The sequence below is a fragment of the Triticum aestivum genome, unplaced genomic scaffold (assembly GCF_018294505.1).
Source record: "Triticum aestivum cultivar Chinese Spring unplaced genomic scaffold, IWGSC CS RefSeq v2.1 scaffold128821, whole genome shotgun sequence".
NCBI lineage: Eukaryota > Viridiplantae > Streptophyta > Magnoliopsida > Poales > Poaceae > Triticum > Triticum aestivum.
Window position 1 is genome coordinate 22,606 of NW_025228549.1, and position 6,427 is coordinate 29,032.

Here is a 6,427-nt window from a genome sequence, read left to right on the forward strand (position 1 = left end):
GTGAATTTCAAACAAAGTTCATGGATTGGAAAGGAACAAATCTGCGTACTTTTCCAAATCTGCGTACTTTTTTTTAAATCCACGTACTTCTTTCCAATCCATGAACTTTGTTTGAAATTCACATACTTGTTTCAAGTTGACATAAATTTTCAAATCCACACTTTTTTTTCTAATTCGCGTAAAAGATATTCAAATTCGCATATGTTTTCAATTTCACATAAAATTTTCAAACCCAAAAAAATATACGTGAATAGGAATAAGTATGCCAATTTTTAAAAATTACATGAATTTTAAAAAAACCACAGGAACTTTAAAGAAGTACGTGGATTTAAAAAAAAGTACGTGAACTTGGAAAAAGTACGCAGATTTGGAAAAGTACACAAATTTTTAAAAAGTTCACGTATTTGAAAAAAATACCCGAATTTGAAAACATTAAACGGACTTGGAAAAGGTATGCGAATTTGAGTCGGCACGGTCAAAACCGGGTTGGGACAGCACCAAAACCGGTCAAAACCGTGACCAGAGATGAATCTTGGCCGGTTTCAGTAGTTAAGGGCGCAAGTTGTCCAGTTTTAAAGTCGAGGGACCAAATCTAGACTTCGCCAATAACCGGTCAAAATCGAGACCAGGGACAAACCTTGTCCGATTTTGTTAGTTGGGGGTGCAAGTTGTCCGGTTTCGGAGTTGAGGGACCAAATCTAGACTTCAGCAAGAGTTAAGGGACGAAAAGTATACTTTTCTCATAATATAATAATAGATAGTTTCTTAAATCAACATGTTATATATACCTTCTCAGGCAGTTATGACTTCCGACTTTAGTTCTGATAGTTTAGTCTGGCTTGTGATCCTGCGCCAACAGTATCTATTCAATTATAGATTTATCCACCAACTGCCAATTAGTCGATGCAAAACTTGAAACTTCGACCAATGTCCAAGTACTAACTAGAAGTACTGAAAAAAATGTTTTTCTTGATGAATTTGCTTGTAAAGTTGGAAGTTGAACAACTGCATGCCACCATTACTCCACTATCAGTAAACTAAACTAGAAGCTCGTAACTAATTTGCAGGTACCATTTGAAGGACGCAGTCCTTGATGGTGGCCTCCCGTTCCAAAGAGCATACGGGATGACGTTGTTCGTGTACAACAGCAGGAACATGCACGTTAACAGCATGTTCAACGAGGCCATGAAGAACCATTCAACCATCATCACCAAGAAGCTCCTTGAGTTCTACATGGGCTTTGACAGTGTGGGCACCCTTGTTGATGTCGCCGGTGGTGTGGGTGCAACCATCCACACCATCACCTCCAAGTACCCGCACATCAAGGGGGTCAACTTTGACTTGCCCCACGTTATCTCTGATGCGCCGTCCTTCCCTGGTGTGGAGCATGTCGGGGGTGACATGTTCGAGAAGGTTCCCTCCGGCGATGCCATCCTCCTAAAGTGGATCCTTCATGACTGGACTGACAAGCATTGCACGAATCTACTAAGGAACTGCTTTGATGCACTCCCTGCTCACGGCAAGGTCATCGTCATGGAAGGCATCTTGCCGTTGAAACCAGACTCAACATCCAGGGGGCAGCTGATGTCCTTAGGTGACATGATCATGCTCATGCACACCCCAGGTGGCAAGGAGAGGCAACAGAGGGAGTTCGAGGAGCTTGCAAGGGGTGCAGGGTTCACCAGTGTCAAGACCACTCACATCTACGGAAATGCGTGGGTCATTGAATTCATCAAATAAATTTCAGTATTAGCTTCTAGTTGTTGCTCCTAAAATCCACAAATGACTTTCGAGTTTCCATCGTGTTTACTTAATTTTGAATCATTAACATATTTTACGTACATAATAAAGGATTTGGTACTTAAGTTGTGCGAGAAATTGCTATTTCTATGTTGAGTAAATTTGGCAATGTTAAGCCTAGGAACTTGTGTGCAGGCTTACGCATATAGAGCACATCAAGCATGTTTATTTTGTTTTTTGTTGTTGAACTGTGTTGTGTTGTGCTATGTTTAGTTTACCCAAATACTTAAAAGTGTCGTTGCACTTTTTGTCAAAGCCGAGGACACGCACTGTAGTCGTCAATCGCGTGATGCGGAAAAAATGCATGGTAATTTGACCCCACCCGTTGGCAAAAGGGGATGCAAAGCAAGTACATTTAATGCAACACGTTCACATACTGTGTAAATCAAGGTCTCTTATATGCATTAAATTTCATTTTGTAAAACTTTGAAAAGCTATAACTTTTGAAGGGAACCTCGAAATTGTAATCCATTTTCGTAGCTAGGTTTCTCGCGAGGAGTTCTTCAAAACAGATTCCGTGAGGGTAGATTTCGACAAACTTTTAGTGCTACATGTGCAGACTTCCTATTTGTTCTCTTACCATAACCGTCAATTAGCCCGAGGCCCTCCTAAGTTGACTACTTTGACTGTCAAGTAATCACACTATGACTCTCCAATTGGCTAACATTGTCCTCAGTTGCTTACTATGAACCAATAGTATTGTAATAATATCCTAATTTGTACTGCAGTAGGTTTTTATGTAGTACGCAAATTAGAAATTATGATAGGCAATTTTCATAGTAGAGTAGGCAACTGAGCATCTGTGGTAAGTAAGTTCGTAGTGGTATAAATAGTACTCCCTCCGTTTCAAAATAAGTGACTCGAATTTGTACTAACTTTGAAGGAGTAGTACACTAGGCATAGTAGGCATCACAGGTAAGATGCAGATGTGTTGCTTGTAGTAGTTTATAAGTTGGTTTATCATGATTGATAAGTTACATACATTGGAAACTAAGTTGTAATAGTTTAGTTGCCTACCATACTATGAAAGTTTCCCAGTGTAGTGTGAAATTTGCATATCATAATTCCTAATTTGTCTACCTCGGAAAACTAATTTCTATACTCGCTAGATATGTTAGCAACTTAGAACTGAAGCTACTCAACTTTGTAGTTATGGTAACCCAACTTATAAGGACTCCCCGCTGATAGACAATCATATTAGGCAAACTAATAATAAGTTGTTTCTCTACAGCATTAAAGTTGCCTATGTGGCCGTCCAATTTGTTCATGAAAATTTTAGTCAAACATACTCATATGGAGTCTAGTTTTGAAGAGATCATCCCAAGGAACTTAGGAATGAACACGAAATTTGATTTCAATGCTCGGTTCAAAAGGTAAAACATAAAAAAATGCAAATGCAAATTAAATACATGCTTATTTATGCATTTCCAACTAAATTTCCCACACGTAGTACATTGTCCCTATGTTAGACCACACCCTATTTGTACAAATCCCTAATAGATACTACCCTAAGTTTCCTGCCATGAGTGAATAGCCTAACATCATTCAAAGTTGCATCCAATACTTTTCTGGTATGGTAAGCAACTTACTTCATAGATAGACAACTTAGCAACACTGATGGGCAACTTTTGATGTATTATAGGCAAATGAAATTGTAAAGGGCAGGCAACTGAGCACCACCGATAGGCAACTTCATAGTGTTTTATAAGCAACTTAGAAAAATAATGATAAGAAACTTCATAATATTGTAGGTAAATAATATGCAAACTTAGCAAACTAAGTAGCAACAGTAGGCAACTAACTACCAATAGCAGGCAAATGGGCATCGATGGTAGGGCAATTTCATAATAACTGCAGCCACGACAGGCAAGTTGGGATAATATTAGCAAATTTTCTTGATACAAATAGTGCAATGAAGTTGTTTGTATGTAGCACTAAAGGTGCCACATGTTTTGTATGATTTTCTCATTTTTACACAATGGATCTCGCAAAGGTAGGCAGTGGTCGTAGTCTGCGTGGTTTCCCTACGATTGAGAGCGTGAGCTAGTGAAGTGGAAAGAGGCATCAACAGGGCATCGTCCCGGGGTCCGAGTGGGCTGGATCTGGCCCTGGCGGGTAGCTGAAGTGGCGGCAAGAATGTGCTCGCGTACGGCTCTGGTGGTGGAGGTAGGTGGCGGTGGGTGGCGCTCTTGCCTCAACGAGTTCTGCAAGATGCGTGTGTTCCCATGCAGCGCGTGCGACATGGTTTGGTGTTATCCTCCCAGACTTTCTGCGACTGTGTGAACTGGACTGCTCTGGCATTCTCTTGGTGGCGCCGGTTGAATTGGGAGCTGGTGGGGTGGGTTGCATAGATCTGGGTGAAAACCTGATAGAGATGTTGTCGATGTCGGCGGCGACTTGTTTTGTGGACGTTGATTCCCTCCTTGGGGGTGCCATCGAGGAGCCTATTGCAACCCCGCAACTCATGTCTTGAGACTCCGGGTAAAAACCTTAGATAGGGCGTTCACTACTAGGAAAAGGCCTGCTAGTGGCGCACCTGTTTTGACTACTAATGGCGCACTACTAGCATCACGCCATTAGAATATTTTACTAATGACGCTCCACAGGTGCGCCATTAGTATATCCCACGGTGCGCCATTACTATCTAGCTTAGTAATTGCGCACCACATAGAAGTGCACCATTATTAACAAAAAAATTTCAATTTTTTTCCATAATTTTTTTTATTTTTTTTTCGTTTTTTTCTTAATCTCGAGTCATTATGGCTTAATCTCGGGTCAATATGCTTAATCTCAAGTCAAATGGCACTCTTTGGTCAAACTTCCCGAAAGGTCACTCATCCTCACACTACTCCAGCCCGAACACGCTTAACTTCGCAGTTCTATCCAACCCCAGCACGAGCTCACTTCACATGCACTAGTTTATATATATATCATATCAATCCTATTAAACCTTGTTAATGTCTAGGACTTTGTTCATGTTCATAAGTGTGAACAAATTTTGAAAAAATATTTCAAACTTCTCGGTCATATTACGTATAATATTTTGAAAAAAAAAATCCAATTTTTAAACCAATTTTTTCTGTTACTAGTGGCGCACCTAGCAAATGGTGCGCCACTAGTAAGTTTGAATTTTTTTCATTTTTCCGCCCTCTAGATCTTAAAAGCCCCATATATTTCGTTCTGTTAGGTTTTTGAATATGTTGAACGGGGTTCCCCCGGTTCAATTCGTATGTAACTTTTCGAGTAGATGATTTTTCATATAAAAAGCTTTTTAATCAGAGTTCGTATGCAAAAGTTATGCCCATTTTACTAAATTCCAGAGAGATTTTGCAAATAAAGTCGAAATTCATATTTGTATATTTTCCCGACAACTAGATCACATATCACATGGGAAACTTATTTTCTTTTATTTTTTTGGTATTTCCAGCATTTTTTTATTTTTTTAAACTGAAAAGGCGGTCTGGAGGGGTGCATTTAGCACCAGGGTTAATAATGGCGCACCTGATGTGTGGTGCGCCATTAGTAGTTTTGAAAAAAAAATAAAAAAAATTTGTTAGTAATGGCGTGCGCCATTACTAGTTAAAATTAATAATGACGCACTGTCCACTGGTGCGCCATTACTAACATTTTTTTTTCAAAACTACTAATGGCGCACGTTGGGTGTGGTGCGTCATTACTATGTCAACTAGTAATGGCGCACTATCTCATGGTGCACCATTACTAACATTTTTTTTGAAAACTACTAATGGCGCACCTGTATCTGGTACGCCACTGCTATATAGCAATGGCGCACCACATACACGGTGCGCCATTAATGTCCATATCATCTATAGTCCTTTTCCTAGTAGTGGTTGCCGTATCGGATGATGGTGTTGGTTTCCATTACTTTCTCCTTCGTGCCGTCATTTGTGGAGTTCTTGTGGAGGGCTATCACAATGCGGCTGGTTGAAGAGGGAGGTTGGTTTCGTGGGTGGCTGGTGGGGGCATGTGTTCTGTAGGTGGTGGTGGTGGAAGTGCTTCGCTGATTTAGGACAGGCTAAGTTTTGGTTCCCTCTCTAGATATGGTGGGCTTCCTCTCAGGGATGTTCATGGTGGCGGTAAGGTCTCGATGTTCGACGTCGTGATTCGAATATGTTATAGGTTCTCGTTGCTTTGCATAGTGCCCAAGTTTGGTCATTCGGTGAGGGTGGTCGATGTGGCACCAAGAGGAGGTGCAGTGCTCATTAATTTCGGTGGAACATTGCCCTTCGGTGGCATTAGTTTTCCGTTCTCGCGATGTCACCTTGGTGATGGGATGCCCTTTGACGACGTTGCGACTCTCCTAGGTCTTCAAGTTGAAGAGGAATCGTTGGGCGGGTCGTGGACTTTTTCCTCTCCATTGTCCCGACGTCTGGTATTCATTCGATTGATCCAACAAGACTCCTCCATTCTCTTCTTGGTTTGTTCCAGTTTTGTTCGGTGCCAGGTTCAAGGCTTGTACCGCTAGGCAGAGTTCATTTTGGTTCTCTTTGTTTCCTTGTTCCTTCTTGTGGGTGTCAGGTGCTACATCTTGTAGTCGTTGTGTTGTATCTTGTTCTGGTTTATGAAAATGAAAATGGTTTAGGCCGGCTTTTGCCCGCCGTAGCAA

The 6,427-nt window shown here is 41.0% G+C and overlaps 1 pseudogene; it reads left to right on the top strand.

The window, feature by feature from the left end:
* The window catches only part of LOC123174356 (tricetin 3',4',5'-O-trimethyltransferase-like), a 4,343-nt pseudogene extending 2,603 nt beyond the window's left edge, over positions 1–1,740 (top strand).
* The last annotated feature ends 4,687 nt before the right edge of the window (positions 1,741–6,427 follow it).